The sequence below is a fragment of the Sus scrofa genome, chromosome 13 (assembly GCF_054392235.1).
Source record: "Sus scrofa isolate SSC_HxYL_T2T_F1_AM1 chromosome 13, Sscrofa_HxYL_maternal_Yorkshire_Landrace_v2.0, whole genome shotgun sequence".
Lineage (NCBI taxonomy): Eukaryota > Metazoa > Chordata > Mammalia > Artiodactyla > Suidae > Sus > Sus scrofa.
The window spans coordinates 187,390,384-187,408,703 of NC_139395.1; the positions used below are offsets into that span (position 1 = coordinate 187,390,384).

General features: G+C 34.7%; 1 long non-coding RNA gene across 1 annotated transcript in view; it reads left to right on the forward strand.

Moving 5' to 3' along the window:
- LOC110256457 (uncharacterized) overlaps positions 1-18,320 on the forward strand; it is a 394,262-nt gene that overhangs the window by 373,386 nt on the left and 2,556 nt on the right. The window contains exons 6-7 of the long non-coding RNA XR_002337969.2: positions 4,600-4,851; positions 7,430-7,487. This is a non-coding gene — a long non-coding RNA (uncharacterized LOC110256457). The remainder of the gene's footprint in view (positions 1-4,599; positions 4,852-7,429; positions 7,488-18,320) is intronic.

The following is an 18,320-nucleotide window of genomic DNA, read 5'->3' on the forward strand; positions in this document are numbered from 1 at the left end:
AGTGACACACATTCTTTAATATAAATTATTTTATTTTATACCTAAGACATTCCATTATTTTTGAAGTGTAAGTTGTTTATATTTGCTATGAAATAATTTCACAATATTAAAGTGATGTTACATAATATGTGTTATAAAATGGGACTTGGTATTTTTATGACTTCTGGAAAACATTGTCCTGAATTGATCCCATTCCAATTTCTTCCCAACTTTCAAATTGTTCCACTGTATCATTTCTAAATAAATTCTCCTTCTGTCACCCAATAACATTTCTGCTCTAATTTAAGTCTAGTTTTCTCTAAATAAGCTATTTCTTCTACAGCCTATTAGTTTCTTTCTCTCGCATTCCGTGTACCAAATGCTATCAAGGAGATATAAATAAAGGCTTTGTTTCACATTGCTACTTGCCACTTGTCTCACCTCCTTCCTTCTTAATGTATAGTCCTTGTGAAGTGAAGGTTATCAGAGTTCACTGCATGTCATGCCTTTATTGTCATTTACTTACATTCAATGATAAATTCATTACCTCACTCACCTTATCTTTCTCCTCCACCACTCCTCTCATTACCACTGATGATTTAAACTATCACATTGATGATCATCTAACCTCCTAACTTCCTGTTTCCTTACTTTCTTATCCCAGACAATGGTTTTTCTTTAATAAAATCATAATCCTCCAAAATATTTGTTCATGTTTATGCCTTATCATTACTTTATTAGTAATAAATGTCCAAAATTATTGATTTCAAATATTTCCTTTTTTATCTGTAGTAGTCAAAATGTAGAAATAGCCCAAATATCCATCAACTGGTAGAAAGATAAATAATAATTGGTATATTATTTGACACTCAGTGAAATTACTTGACATATAAAAGAAATAAAGTACTGATGCATGCTACAACATGGAGGAACTTTGACAGCATTATGCTGCGTGTAAGATCACAGATCATCTTATTTCATTTACATAAAATGTTCAAAAGAAGTTAATATTTATGAAGGCCAGATTAGTGGTTGCCTGGAGATGGAGGTGGGAATGAGGATTAATGGTGAAAGGGCAATTAGAATCTTAGAGTCATAGGAACTTTCTAAAACTGGTGGTGATGGTTGCATAAATTGGTAAATTTACAAAAAAGTTGTACACTTAAAGTGGGTGATCTGTGTTATGTAAATTATACTTTACCAGCCTTATGTTCCCCTTCCTTCTTAAGCCAGCATAACCTTAACCTAATTATCATTCTCTGTAACTTGACAAGAAAACATAGTTAGCTGCATTACCCAGCTCCTTTCTGCTGATATATTAATCTGTCTTTTTAAAGCCATTGAATGTTCTTGGAGACAATCACACAAAGTGTTAAGAAGTTCAAAATTATGATGAAAAATGTCAAATAGTTATCACCACTGCCAGATAATCATACTATACTTTTTTTGTAAAACTGCTTTCTGAATTTCTGTTTTATAACATCCCCTCTGTCACATCTCCTCCATGTCAAACCCCCATTACTCTCTGCTGTTACCCTTGACATTTCACCCACCTTCTTGTACCTGAAATCACACATGCTTTCACTCCTAGTAGAACAGAATAGTAAATGCTTATCCCAATATAAAGAAAACTTCTCTGTATTGTAGATCCCATCCTATATTGCCAGTAAAAGGAAAATATAACAAACCAAACACAAAATCAATAAAAAAAAAAGAATCCCTCAATCTTGCATTCATATCAATTTTCTCTTTTAGCACCACTTTCTTCACTTCTGTAGAATCATTGCTATCATTGTCATTAAATTGTCACTTTCATATAACATTAGTTAGTGATTTCACCCCCCTAAAGAAAATCCTACAACCCCACATACTAATCAGTTTCTTTTCCTCTTCCTAGGGACTCAAAAAGCTGTGTCTGCACATTGTCCCCATGTCATTTTCTCATTTCTCTTCGGTATTCTATAATTAGTCTAACAATACATTCTAAATCATCTTACATTGAAATGTACCTCTCTTAGTAAGGCCAACATTACCCCTTACTGGGAATTCCTTACTTCATGAAACTCTGCATTTAGCTTTCAAAATACTATGTGAACTTTATTTTAGTCCTATGTCCCACCACTCCATTTGAAATTCCAGTACTGGCTCCTCCTTTTTTTCTTAAATCGTCTCCAAGTTTATTGATGTAATAATTTTAAAAGTTGCAAAATAAATGATATTTTAAATATTGACTGTTAAAAATAAAACTTTTCTGGCATTTTAAACAGTATATCCTTTGGAGTAGAAGTGCCATAGGCACTTCAATATTTATCATTATACCTTAAAAAATAAATGTTTTTTTAAGCTTTTTTTTTTAACAAGTACAAATAAATTTAAATGTTTTTCTCCTTGTTTCTCCTCTCTCTTTCTATTTAACTCCCTCAACAAAAATTTATCCTAATCTAATACATTACTTACTCTGAAAAGTCTTTTATTGATTATCCTATTACAATTCTTAGGCACAAAATATGTAGATAAATTAAAAATCATTTTTTAAAGTTTAGGTTACCATAAATCCTACATATTAATTTTTTCTGGGAAAATTATTCAATTAGAATTACTCAAGGCAATATAAATATATTACTTTGACATACAATTGGAAACAAAAAGAATTACATTGTATTTAAGATTACTTGTCTTTTTGTTTTGTCCCTTTTGAGGCCATACCCACGGCATACGGAAATTTCTGGGTCACGGAGTGAATCCAAGCTGTGTTTGCGACAAATGCCACAGCTGAGGCAATTCCAGATCCTTATGAACCGTAATGCCACAGAGACAAGCCAATCATTAAACCACTGCACCACAGCAGGAACTCCTAAAATCACTTCTTAATGAGATGAAGGCATCTCTTTAATATATTGGATCATCTACTATGGATAAATTTCACTTATGATAGAATGATGTAGGATTCTATTTCTCTTTAATTTTTATAAATTTAGAAACACTGGGGAAATTTTCTTTTATTAAAAAAAAAAGTAGATGGGAATTTGGGAAGTTGTTAATAGGACACTCAGTACTTTGAATTCTCTCAGAATTATATGACAAAAGTTATATTGTGACCAATATCAAAAATAACTTTCTGGAGTTCCTTGGTGGCTAGTGGGTTAAGGATCCAGCATTGTCCCTGCTGTGTCTCAGATGACAGTTGTGGTGCAGGTTCCATCCCTGGCTTAGGGACTTGTACATGAGGCAGGCATGGCCAAACAAACAAACAAAAAAAAACTTTCATTTTTGCTAACAGTACCTTTAGGCATTATTTTAACTTTATTGGTATTAAAGAATTGGAAAACAAATAAATACAGAATATTTGGAAACCCAATCATTTAAGTCATTCACTTTCAGTTACTGGGAAATATACCCAAAATGGCTTTATTTAGACTTATCAAGTGACCATTAATTTTATGTTACTCTTTCTTTTATAGGGACATTTTTTCAAGCTTCATACTTAAAAAAATTTCTGAAGATTGAAAAAATTGTTAATTTTAAAATATCTTTAAGAATATCATGTCTGATGAAAATATTTTTATGTCTTTCTGTATATTTTTGGCTAACCTCAGAAATGAAGATTTAGCTCTTTCATTACGGAAAGTGTCATATAACCTAATTTGCAATAATAATTTAACAAATGAAACTTATTTTTGCTATTTTCCACATTGAAATAAATCTGTCTGGGTCTAGTTAGGGAAGATGATCTGATCACACATTACATTATTTAAAACTAACACAGCATTTCTAGATTACCAAATCATTAGATTCCTTCTTTTACCTTGTATAGGATAATTGATTATTTTGTGTGTGTTTGTTTTAATCTTATATCACCAGGAATGAAAGGACAGGTGAGGATTGTAACTTCCAACTGAACAGCAGCTTTTTTATTTTTGCTGGTGGAGGGATTACTCCTTTGGTTACCAATAAGACCTCTTAAACCAGCAGAGCTCAGACTTGAGGTCAGGCTTCTTAAACCCACAGAGTCTCTTAAATCAGCAGAGTCCAGTTTTTGAGGTCAGAAAATAAGCATTTTATAAGTAGTTTTTGATTGTAATAGTAATAGATACTACCCCCAGTTCTACTGTTTAATTCCTGTACTCCTGTATTCTGGATCTAGAAGAAACAGCAACTCTTGAGGTTATACTCACAGTGAGGAGAGTAACTAATTATTGAATAGGTTATTGACTAACTCTATAACACGGATGATATGGAAAAGGCCCAATTAAATCATTATACTACTAGATGTAATCCTGGAGATATTATTTACAATGTTACTTCTAATGCACAATATTGCTCACTGCTGCTATCAAGAAATGTATCCAGCACTGGTGGTAGCCATAGTAGATTTAGTGAAAGGAGGCTATGTTCTTGAATTCCTGCCTAGTCTGTACTCTTGTCACCCTGGCTACTCTGTCCATGAATTCATGGCAGAATGTTGTAAGCTATTCTGTATCTTCCTAAAACTTATATGTTGAAGTCCTAACTCCACAGTGTCATTGGAGTGTGACTTTATTGCAGATAAGATCTACAAAGAGATAATTAAGGTAAAAGAAGGTCTATAATAGGCCCTAATCTGATTGGTGTCCTTATAAGAAAAGGCGATTTGGATATGGATAAGCACAGAGAAAAGACCACAGGAAGACAGATGGAGAAGACAGCCATTTCCAAGTCAAGGGGACACCCTAAGAAGCAATGAACCTTGCTGACATCCTGATCTTGGACTTCTAACCTCCAGAATTGAGAGGAAATGAATTTCTGTTGTTTAATCCACCAAGGCTGTGATGCTGTATTATGACAGCTCAAAATGACTACTACAGTGGAGAAAGAGGCAACTTATATCCACAGGTAAGGTTATTGTCCATTTTATTTTATTTTATTTTTGTCTTTTTAGGACCACACCTGTGGCATGTGGAAGTTCCCAGGCTAGGGGTCTAATCGGAGCTACAGCTGCCAGCCTATACCACAGTCACAGCAACATAGGATCCAAGCCGCATCTGTGACCTACACTGCAACACCAGATCGGTAAATCATTGAGCAGGGCCAGGGATAAAACCCATGTCCTCATGGGTATATTCAGGTTCATTACCACTCAGCCACAATGGAACTCCTGTCCAGTTGATTTTAAAAGCCTTCTCCTTAGGGGGTTTCTCTTGTATGCCATCACATTCTCATACACTGACCCTATTTTCAAAGGTTAATTATTGTATCATAACCTCTGCTTCCATAAACAGAGATTTTTTTTGGTTCGTTTCCTCTAATAGAGCATAATAGCGAGTTGAGATTTATTTGGCATAAAAGAAAGGGCCTTTATCCATAATCCTAGGGAACGTTACTCTAATTTTCCTATTTGAGTTTTCCGTAGTCTTGTTTATTTTGGTTTACAGTAAATTACACACCTAATTCATTCCTAGAGAATGGATGATCAATAAGCTACTAGATCAGAAATTTCTGAATACATTTCTGACCTGATACCTATACCTAAGACTTTCTTCTCTTCTTTTTTAATTAATTTCTTTCTCTATTAGACCCTGTTCAAATAGTAGAATCTCTCTTTTTATCATTAACATGTGGAAAAGATCCACTAAAGTGATTTTTAGGAAATACAGGTACAATCCCCAAAAATATATTTCCCTAGTGTATTTCTCCTAATGAATCAAAGTGTTTTATCTAATCTATATTTGAATATATGTGTGATGCTACATATTTTGTGGGATATAAGCATGACAGTGTTCTATTATCCTAAGTCTTTAAACCTCTTCTTATACATCATACCAAGACAGGATGAACTTCAGGAACACTTAACCTGTGTAATCACACAGGGACATGAATTTAGAAGGCACTCACAACTGGTATAATGTTCTGCTGCCCAAGAAACAAGCAGTATGCACGTTAGCAAATTATACATGTATGATATGCATATTCTCTGATCCTGTCTCCCCATCTGCATATAATATTTTTGGTGGTCCTTGAGCACAACATTCCAGGTGACCCACAATCCGTGAGAATCAACAAGATTCAAAGGAAGTATAAGGTAAGCTTCCTACATCGCTGATTAAATAAGCAAAGAGGTCATGATTTCTGTTCAAAGTAGAATTTAATTCAAATGCAGAAAAAAAAAGCAATGACATTTTAAAAAATAGGAATGATTATAGAGCCTTATCCCTTTCTTCCTTACCTGTGTTACTACCCTGTGGTTGCCAAGCACTCACACTGAAAATGATGTCATAAAAGAAAAGGGAAATTTAGTATCCATCCAAAGGCAGAGAATGTGGAATGTGTAACTGTCAAGAAGTGAAATAAAAGCAGTTGAGTTAGTATTGTAGAGTATATCCATTGTTCTGTGAAAATGAAATGTATATGCATGATGAGCTATGAAATACAAATTTCAAAGATTCTGCATGAGTTGTGTTGTTATATTTTCATTTAAAGCTAACATTTCACAATATAAAAATAAACTGTAAAATCCATGCTAATAATTTCAAATTTCAAATAGCAAAAAAAAAAAAAAAAAAAAAAAAAAAAAACAAACAAAAAAAACAACCAACCAAACAAAAAAAACACTACAAGTTAATAGACAGTCCACAAAGAAAGGGAAAAGCTTTATATTTTAGTGCTCACAACAGAACAGTTTTCCTACTTTTTAAGCAAGATGCCTTCATATTTTAATTTTGTACTGGGTTCTACAAATTATGTAGTAGGTTCTGCCTCAAGGCATGACTGGGATCTCAACTCAATAGGCAAGAGGTATGTGAAGGGGTTCAGAGCAAGATCCGCAAAATATGTCACTTTAATATAAGAATTATTTTTGAGTTGAAGGTAAATGAGAAGCAGACACAGGATGAACTCTCTGCCTCCCCCTATCTGCCTGAACTGAGAATATAAATTCTGCTGTGAAGGTGTCCCTCCCCCATATCCTAGGCCAGGATGGAGGTATCCTTATAACCAGACAAAGGATGGAACTGAAAAGAAGTCTACACAAACAAACCTTACTAACTGGCCCTTATCTTCTATTGGTTTCCCTATATATTTCTTTATGTAATGATTTTTTTTTCTTTATAGCTGGTTTACAGTGTTCTATCAATTTTCTACTGTACAGCATGCTGACCCAGTTACACATACATGTATAGATTCTTTTTTTTCTCACATTACCATTCTCCATCACAGTGACTAGATACAGTTCCCGGTTTCCCTATATATTTAACTTCCCACAGTTTGCTATTCCTAAAAGCCTAAATTCCCTTTTCCTTTATCTTGTCCTGCTCTATAAATTGATTTTACTTACCTAAGATGCTATTTTAAGCCCATGTCACAACCACCTGTTTTAGTTTTTAATCATTGAGATTTTTCTCTGCTGATGAGCATTGCATGAGTTAATAAATTCTTTGTATATTGTTAATTTGTCTTTTGTCAATCTGATTTGTAGGATCCTATCTGGAGAACCTAGGAGAGTAGAGGGAAAAAATATTTCCTCCCCTAAACATGTGAGTAAGATTAATTATTATATATATCATAATGTTAAGCTCAGAAAAGTCATATTTTCCTTTCTTGGTGTAATATAGTTAGTATTTATTCCCACATATAACTGTTCTAATTATATTGACTATTATAGATGCATAGATAGTTAGATGATAACTAGATATCTGTATATCATATCTATCCATCAAGTTTTGGATTTGGGGTACATTTTTGCTGTATTTGATTTTGCAATCAACTATCCAAAAAAAAAAAAAAAAACCAAAACTGGGCCTAATTCTAAATCTAGACATTTTAGTGAAGTTATTCCCCACAAAAGACAACAAAAACTTCATCAGGCAGAAAAGAGCTGTTTCACCCACCATGAGGGACATCTGGGGTTTTGACATACTGGAGTCATTCAGATCTTCCCTGTGTCACCATCCCAATTCTACTCTATTCAGATATTTCTCAGTCAATCCTCTATTTATAATACCTTCACATTTCAGCCTCCACATTCAAGAAACTGGCAGTGAGTTACCATGCTGACCATCATGAAGATGTAGGGCTACCACTAAATAGTGGATAAAGAAAAGTATGTTTTATATACAAGTGATCCACTCGACTTTCTCTTGCTGGTTGTAATTGTAAATGGTCATACAGCAACCATGTCCTGCTATGAATATAGGAATCTGTGTATGGTAGGTATGTAGTTGTGGCATACATTTCTCCCTTTAAGGAGGATGTTCTGTCTGGTTTTAATAAGTGCTGTCTATGGATAGCCTTTAGCTGTCCGTTCCTTTGGTGCTGGCTCATGTGTGTAATCACTTTTCCAGAGGTTCTTCGCTTCCAGGGGAAACCTTCATCTGATGGCAAAGGCATGAATGACATACAGATCTGACCAATTTGTCCTGACAGATAATAATTCCAGCAGGCAACCTTTGCCCCAGAACTCACTGCTGGATAGGCCGTGACTTTATCAGGCCTTCATGGTGTTCTCTCTCTGCTTAATCCTCCTTCTTTCTTTCACAAGTATTGATCCTTAATATAAATCCAGGACCCCAAGTTTCTTAACTTCTTTTCTAAAGAACTCAACCTATAACATAGAATCCCTGATCCTTTATAGATTAGAGTCTAGGTCACCCCAACTGGTTAACTACTTAAACTAGGGCAGTTACTAGCTGGGGGTTTAGAATGAGTGGTTTAAGAAAACGATGATGAATGTCAATAATGGTTTAGGGATCAACTGCAGCATTAAAAGGATTGTAAATCATCTCACTAACACTACTTTCATGCTATTTGATTGTTTTCCACTGTTATAAAAAAAAGTGACAGGAAAGTTCCTTTTATACATAGTCTCTCATGTGAACATTGATGAGGAAAAAAAATCCAAGAAAAATTGTTAAGTCAACCTGAAAATTATTTATAACAACTTCATAATATGAGAGGATAAATCAATGGTTTATTCATTGTACTTAATCATGGCATTTTTGTGGTTTATAAATATTTAGTTTCATTTTGTAATATGTTTATTAAGTCAGTATTTTTTTTTTACAAATTAATGCAATTTAAATGGCTCTAGGGAGTAGATTTCTCAAATGTTGCCCTAAATAATGTAATACTAGAGAAAAGTATAAGTATGGGAATTATTTGGCAAATTAATAGAGTCTTGATAGGAGTGTTTTGTGAACTATTCTTAAATTAGTTAAGATATGTCCAACTTTATGCTAAGAAATAATTTCTATTTTAAAATTATTGTTTGGAAAGAACAAAAGAGATGTTAAATGGGCATTTGTTTCTGAAAAGAAAATGCATTCAGTAATTTACTAGTGCAACACATGTCCAGAGAAAACATTGATTATCTTTCAAGGGTAGTACACTTTAAATGGCATGACCTTTAGCCTGCGAACCTGAAATGATCATTCTTTTGAGCAGCATAGTTGTTGATATCATGCTTTCCCACTTGAAGGCATATTAACCAGAATGATTCACCCATTTATTCTGTTAGTCATTGTATGCATGTGGTCAGGCATTTGTTAAGTGTGTGTTTACTATTAACTATGACCTGGGGCAGGGTTGCCAGCGCAGAAATATTTTGGTGAACAAAACAAAACAAAACAAAACATAATCATTTCATTTCTGCTTTAAGTAAATTATCCTTGGTTTTGTTTTGTTAGCTCATCAATAAAATAACTAAGTGTGTATTTTGCAAAAAGAAAGTTGATCCAACATCTTCATAGGGCAATTCTGTACAAGAGTCTGATTCAGTTTCAGCTCCAGCTTATCCAAACATTAAACTCTGGTAAGTCTCTGGTGTTATGACTATGAGTCATGAAAATATTTCATACTAAAAAGAGGAGGATAAAGCCAGAAGACAAGTGACAATGAAAGTGCACCGTTCATCTAGTACACAGTCAGGGCAGTGAATCAAGATACAGATATTCCCCCAGGGAAGGAAAGTGTATCCAAAGACTAAAACAGAAAGCAAGAGCATGGCACACAGACTTCAAGATGGCCCCATGATCTCCAGCTCTTGGTGTTAATACTCTTGTATAATCACCATCTCCCAATGCCACCCCCAAGTTTGGACAGAACTATGACTTACTTCTAACAAATACTGTGGCAAAGGAGGTGGAACACCAATTTCATAATTAGGTTGCTTTAAATAAGATTCTGTCTTGCTAGCAGGCTTTTTCTAGACCTGCCCTCTTCATCTGTTGACCAGAAGAAAGATGCCATGAATCTTAAAATCACAATGAACTGAATGCTGCCAACTGCCAAAAAAACAGAATCTTTCCTAGTCAGCCATCCAGATAAGACAACAGAACAGGAGTTCCCATGGTGGCTCAGAAGAAACAAATCTGACCAGTATCCATGAGGACACAGATTTGATTCCTGGCCTTGCTCAGTTAAGGATCCAGTGTTGCCGGGAGCTGTGGTGTAGGTCATAGATGAGGCTCAGATCCCACAGAGTTGCTGTGGCTGTGGCATAGGCCAGTGGCTACAGCTCTGATTCAACCCCTAGCCTGGGGACCTCCATATGCCACCAGTGTGGCCCTAAAATGACAAAAAAAAAAAAAAAAAAAGCTGCACCTGAAAACACCTGCATTATGGTCATTTGAGATCCTCTGCACGTAACACACACCTAAGCCTGAGCACTGACCCAAAGCTCTAAGATAATGTGTATATATTATTTCAACCCACTACTTTTGTGGTAGTTACACAGTATAGAAAACTAATATAACATATATGACAATCTCCGAGCTATCACCACAATAGCCACAAGGAAGGGAGAAAGGAGGATAAATGAGGATTATTGTGAAATATCAGTAATGACAGGTAATGAGAGAGAAATTCCTACTCTCCAGGTCAGTGGTTTGCCCAGGTAAGCAGTATTTCACCATTATAAGCCTAAGTAGACCACTCATATTTTGTCAAATGCTTAGACTGTTTTTATTTTCTTTTCCTACAAAGTCATCAGAAAGTTTCATAAAAGCCTGTATGGAGCTCTCATTCTACCTTATCAAGCACCCTTTATGCTTCAGCCATATTCCTGATGCTACCTTGTCTCTCCACTAGATCTCACACGTCTAGCATCTTAACTTGGGTTCTCTTCACTTTGCCTAATAAACTTTTACTCACGTTTTATACCTTTATACAACCAGCCATGGCTTTCTCATGGATAATTTTTAAGACTCTTAAGACTAGGTCAAATCCTCTATTTTTTAACTCTTATTACCTCATATATCTCTATGATATCACTACGTGATATCTTGTTCCATAAAATCTATATCTCATCACATATCACAGAGGGTGTGGATGTGAATGGAGAAGCTTGAAAACATTAAAACAAAGCAGCAGTAGCAGCAAGGGTTTGAAGACCACTTTGCTTACAGAATTCATGTATCCAAGTATGCTTGATTACATTAGCTGAATATTCATTCTCAAGCACTAAATAATGACAGAAAGATTGCTTTTCAGAATGACAAACACACCTGAAGTCATTGGGACATTTGGAAGATGTAAACTTCCAAAGACTTCTGATGGCAACTCAAATATATGGGTGTTTCACAGTCTATCTAATGTGGCAATCAAATATAGGCACATTTGCAGAAAAATTTCTCACATAAAGCATTCAAAAGGTTTAGGGTTGTTTTAATATAGATCAAGGGCGTTAAATCAAGGAGATACAAAACGTAGATTACAATAGACTTGTTTTCTTCCACTACAGTGAATTGCATGCTTAAAACACAGCAATTTTAGAGAGTTGCAGATTAGAAAGATTCAACAAAGTATTTTTCTCTAAGACTTTGTTGTTCTCTTTTTTCCCTTAAATGAATTTATGAAAAACTGATCTCTTCCTTATTCACAAATATTTTTCAGTATATCATATGTTCTAGGAATCATGTTTTTAATTTAGAGTAATGATTTCATGGTAATAGCAAACCCATTGCTGTGAATGCCAAATGTTAGGAAAACTCACTGACAATGGTGGCCTAAGAATATCACCACTGACGGGTCCTATTTCTCTGGACAGTGTATTCATTTTATAAAACCTATTGACTGACAACAATTTGCTATCCTTTTATACTGGAAAGAGGAGTTATTCCGACAGCTGTGCCTTAAATAATTCTCTTTCCTTTTAAGCTCAGTTTAGGCTGAAATGTATGGTTCTTCCTGACTTGATCTTAAATATGCTGAAACAGCAGAAGTCAGCATTTACTGAACATTTTCTGATCTCACCACGCAATAAAAGCGTTCTTTTTTAAACAGACTGCTATATGTATTATTTATTTTTATATTTTATAGTACCTTTGCAGGAAAAAACTCAAACATTTGTACATGAAATTTTAAACATGTAAAATTCAAAAACAGCTAATAAAAACCAAGTTGGGATGATGAATAAGAAAAAAAAAAGTACTTACTGACTTAGGGGTAATATGGAGAAGAATAAAATAAAAAGGAGAAAAAAGCAGTCTTGAAGAAATGAGTAGATGATGCCTAGATTTTGTTCAAAGATATTTGTCACTTCAGCCTATGATTTGACATCTTAGCAGAACAAGTATATGACTATTCTTTTATAATATATAAATTAAAATTCCAAAATAATCAGCATTTTTATGTGACAGTCAACAATCTTTCCAAGGCTTTCTTAACACTTCTGTTTAGATTTCTATTTTTCACCTTTTGTAAAGTATGTGCACCATTTTCCAAAGCTCATATCAGGTATTCTGACTTAGGCAGTCATAGATTCCTACAATATTTGAAATTTAACATTCATGATAAGAAACTGGAGATTAGTAATGTTGTAGCTGTATTTATAAACTGTCTAAAAATATTTGTGTCTAAATCTAAAAGATGTTTTCCATTGATGCTGTAATAAATTTCTATAAGCTTAGTGGCTAAAACCACACCCTTTTAGTATCTCAATTTTTAAAAGTACAGTGAACTCAAGCTGAGACTCAGCTTTGAGTCTCCCAAAACTGAAATCAAGGGATCCATAGGGCTGTGTTCCTTTGTGGAAGGTGTGAAGAAGAAACTGATTCCAGGATAATTCAGATTACTGATAGATTTCCATTCTATGCAATTGTATGGCTGAAGTCCTGTTTCCTTACTTGCCTTTGGCTGAGGGACATTCTGTTTCTGGAGGCTGCTTGTGTTCCCTTCTTGACAGGCCTCTTCATATCAGAACTGCAAAGGTGTGTCGGGTCCTTTTATACTTCACATTTCACTGACCTCCCTTGCAGCTTCATCTGCCCTCTGCCAGCTCTTCTGTAGCATCTCTCAGACTGACTCTTCTGCCTCTCTCTACCATATTTTAAGGACCCTTGTGGTTACCTAGGGACCATGGAAAATCCAAGATAACCTATTTAGAAGTCAGCTGATTTGAAAATTTTATTTAAATGCAAAATTCCTTTTGTCATGTGACTAACTTGTTCCAAGGATGAGGATGCGGACATCTTCAAGGTGGGGCATTATTTGGCCAACACACATAAACAAATATACCCACAGGTATATCATGCATGTGTGTATATATACACGCTCATGCACACACACACACACACACACACACACGTATAATATTTTGCATATCATGCCAACTTAATCAACATTATAGATTTTTTTATTTACCAATCAGCAGATGTCACTGTTTTAATGAAAATATTTCAAAATGAAAATAGTTGCTGTTTTTTGAAAATTATATAGTTATTATCATAGTTTACTCCTGATCTTAAATCTAAATGTATATATTTTTTGTTTATTGTTTTTAATTAATTTATTTATTTGCTTTTTAGGGACGCACCCATGGCCTATGGAGGTTCCCAGGCTAGGGGTAAAATCAGAGCTACAGCTGCTGCCCTATGCCACAGCCACAGCAACACAGGATCTGAGCCGCATCTGCAACGTATATCACAGCTCATGGCAACACCAGATCCTTAACCCACTGAGCGAGGCCAGTGATCGAACCCACAACCTCATGGCTCCTAGTAGGATTCGTTTCTGCTGAACCCCATTGGGAACTCCTTAAATCTAATTTTAGTTGAGTGTGTTTCTTTGTGACCATTCAGAATCTTAATTATTGTGCCAAATATCTTAGACTACTTGTATCAGCAAAATATGAATCCCTACCAGAAAATTTAACATCTGTTCTCTAATAACTAATTTATTCACTTTTAAATAATTTCACATTGAATTTCTTTAAAATATTAATTTAGATTCATATGTAATTTAATGTTACAGTCAATTTAATTTTAATAAATATTTTAATATTCACAAATTTATTTAATCATCGAATGAACAAAATACATGTAAAATATTTATCTACGATCTTAAATATTGGAGACAACACAATAAATAAACTTTTCCTCTCAGTGTTCTTTTGTGAAGCAGTGGGTAAAGGATCGTGTCACTGCAATGGCTTGGGTCACTGCAGTGTCTTGGGTTCAGTCCCTGGCCCGGGAATTTCCACATGCTGTGGGAAAACAAAACAAACCAAACAAATTAAAACAAAACAGAAAAAAACCTTTCCTCTCAATAAGCTTACATTTTGCAATACCCATCAAAAATTGTAGATCAAAGTACTAATAAAGATTAATGGCTGGGACTTTTCAGAAACAGTCATGAATATAACAGTATCTGATCTAGGCCTTAAATAATGGACACAAGGAAAAATATACAGATGATCTGAATAGACATTCTTGAGGAAAGAAAGAATGTAAAATGTGGAGCTTCCAGAGTGAGATGTCTGAATTTGCTAAAGATTAGAAAGTAAATTCAAGTACTATTCAAAGACTGAAACTTTAACTTTAGGTCATAGCATGTAAACATTCTTTGTATATTGTCACTGTCACATCTCCTTTATAAAGTCTACTTACCAAGTGGAAATGCCTGTCTTGCTTCAGAAAACTGTATCTGTGTTCTTCATCTACACATATTGCTACATTTAAGATCTTGCTCTTACAATATGTCCTCCTTTTTATCTGTGTTATTTATTACTTTCAGCAAAATGCTCTTTTCCTTTTGTTTTTCAAAAATTCAGGGATGCTGTATCTACTTGTATTTACTATAAAAAGAGGGTATTCTTCACTGAAACCAAGGTTATTTGAATTAAAATCTTTGATTCTCCTAATTTCTATCATGATTTAAATTGTTTTTTCCCCTTTTTCTGGCTATAGCCAAAGCATATGGAATTTCCAAAGCCAGGGATTGAATCTGTACTGGGCAGCGTTTGCGATCTGTGCTACAGCTATGGCAACACTGGATCTTTAACCCACTGCACCAGGCCGAGGATTAAACCAGCAATGTGATGGAGATGGACCAGATCATTAACCCACTGTGCCAGATCATAACCCACTGCACCACAGTGGGAACTCCTCTAATTTTTCTATACATTTAGTTATTTCAATCTATATTGCAGTAATTTCTACAACTCTAGAGCTTCACTTAAATTAATTGCAATTCACTTTCGAACAATAAGCTATGGCCAAAGTTGCAAATTCACCTGATAGAAAAACTTTGCTTAAGCTGTCTGGCTCAACAGGGTTTGCAGGTATGATATTGTCCTTAAAGGGAGCTTGCAAGTGGAGTCAAGTGATTGAAATTTTCCATATAGCAATCAAACATTTCAGCAGCTTGGCAGTTAACAATGTACTTGATAAATGTTTAATGGTGATGAAAAATATTGAGATCTAGATCTTTTTTTCCCCCACCATTCAGCACTACTCTGAATTGTTTGAGAGTGGAGAAATTTTTTTTCACAAATGTGAAGAAAACAATTGAAAAATAATAATATCCCTTTTTCAAAGAAGCCTCTTCTGACTAACTAGACTATACTTTTAATAGATTATTTCATAGTCAAGTGGCTTTTGTGCATAGTAAGTTATGCTTATTTTCTTGGTGAATACATTAATCTTATGAATTAACTCCATACCAAATACTAGTCATGAGATATTTTTTTAAATACAGTTTCACTTTTATGTGATGATCTATAATATCTTAGACTTATTTATGGATTTTTAATATCTGAAACATAGTTCTTTCCCAAAACTAAGGTTTATATATTTGCATTCATAGTAGTACCTGATCTATTGTGCTATATTTATGATGTATTACCCTGATCTGTTTTTTTAATGCTTTCTTATAATTAGATGTATCATGTAGGCTCTGTTAGGGAATTGGTCTTATCTGTGGAGTAACCTTACTTCTAAGTGTTACTGGAGTGGGAGCCAGTAACCCAGGGCATAAAGATGGGCTCTTGTCTAACACTTAGAAATGAATGATGAGAGACACACATGCTGGCAAAGCAAAAGACTTTATTGGGAAGGGGCACCTGGTTGTAGAGCAGCAGGGAAAGGAAACCCAGGAGAACTGTTCTGCCCTATAGCTCAAAGTCTAAGGTTTACAGTAATTGGGTTAGTTTCCAGGATGTCTCTGGCCAGTCATCTTGCTTGTGCCCATATTTGGTCTGACTCAGGATCTTTCTACCTCTCAGCCAAGATGGATACCAGCATGAGAGTTTCTGGAAGGTTGGCATTTCCTCCCTCCCTTTGGTCCCTCCTGAATTCTTCAGATTAGTTTTACAAGATGTATTATGAGATGGCATCTTCTCCCTCCCATTTGGCCCCTCTTACTCCTTCTGGTTAGTCTTCAGTGGCAGCACCACTGTGTTCCTTATCGGGACTCCTGCTCCTGTTTTGAGACAACTCAGGCAACAGGTTATTACAAGGCCTGGCCAAGCAGGTGGTTTTGGTTAACAGTTCCCTAACATAGGCACTTGGTTATTTTTTATTAGTTTTGAACTAATTAGTGAACTCTCTCTACTTCTTTCTGCATAGATGATGATACGTGTTTTCCAAAAATGATGGAAGCTGCAGGTCCTGGCATGTTACTTTTTTAAGCAATTGCTAGCTTTAGCAATAATTAACACCCTTTCCTGTTTGCAAAGACTAAAATACATAGATATATTTAAGCAGTTTCTTCAGGCATTTAGAACTCTCTTGATGTTGTTAAAAGCATACTTGCTTTCTGGCAACAATAAGATGTCCCAGATACATCCAGTGTCTTTTTGCCTTAAGTCATGGACCTACTCTCCAAAGATCAGCATTAGTGGGATGCAAACTGTCACTGACTGATTTTTTTAAGGGTATGTTCCTAGCTCATAGTAGGAACAAAAATAATTCTAGCCAACTTATATAACAACAATTATAGTAATAGGCAAGAAAATATAAATATTTCTTTCAGAGCTCTTATTGTATATTAGGCACAATATAAATTATTTTAAGACACATTCACATTTAGATCTCAAAACAACCACTGAGGTAATTTAAAAAAGAAGCTCAAGGACTCTCTAAAAATGTATATTCAGACTATGAAAGGAAGAAACATCACAATATTTATTGAGAAGTATTTCTGAAATTACTAAACAGTTTTGGAAAAGTTAAAGTTAGTAATTATGTATTTCTGATTTTTTTTTTAGGGCTGCAAAGTTCCCAGTCTAGAGGTTGAATTATAGCTGCATCTGGTATATCTTTACCACAACCACAGCAGTGACATATCTGAGCCATTTCTGTCATGTACACTATAGCTCATAGCGATGCCAGACCCTTAACTCACTGAGTGAGGCCAGAGATTGAATCAGACTCCTCATGGATACTAGTCTGGTTCATCACTGCTGAGCCACAATAGGAACTCTTGTATTTCTGTTTTTAACAAGATGATTAATATTTTTTTAAGTTCCAAATTGCTTGTATTTGTATAAGTTTGGAAAAAATGATTCATTTGAAGACTGAAATTAATTCAAGTTTGATATTTGAAAAATAAATTACTTGTACTAAATCTCTACCTGTACTCTTCCCTTTGCAAGTCTGCAGTATATACCATAAGTTATCATTACTTCATCAACTAGATTATTAATTTCATCTGAATATAATTCATACTCTTTAAAATATCAGCTGTTGGCGATATTAGTTAACCCCCACCCCACACAATACAAACACATCTACATACATAGGGTTCCAAATTTTACTTTCTTCATATTAAAAAGAAGAAAAAAATACTAGATTCAGAAAGAAAGGAGGGAGAGGCAGAATTTGACATTAATGTCATATGTGGGAGAAAAAAGGACAAAGTAGTTAGATGTAATAAAGCATATACTCCAACACTGTACTTAGTTCACCCAGAAAAGTGTTTGAATGACTATTATCATGCAATCAGACAGTGTGATAGAGAAAGAGGAGTAAAGAAGGAAGAGGAGGAAAGTGACATTAAATTTTTTATATAAAGCAAGTGGAAGGCTGTAGGTAATGAACAAGATAGGAAGAAAGAATAAAAACTGAGTTTATAAGTAACAATAGAAGTAGCAA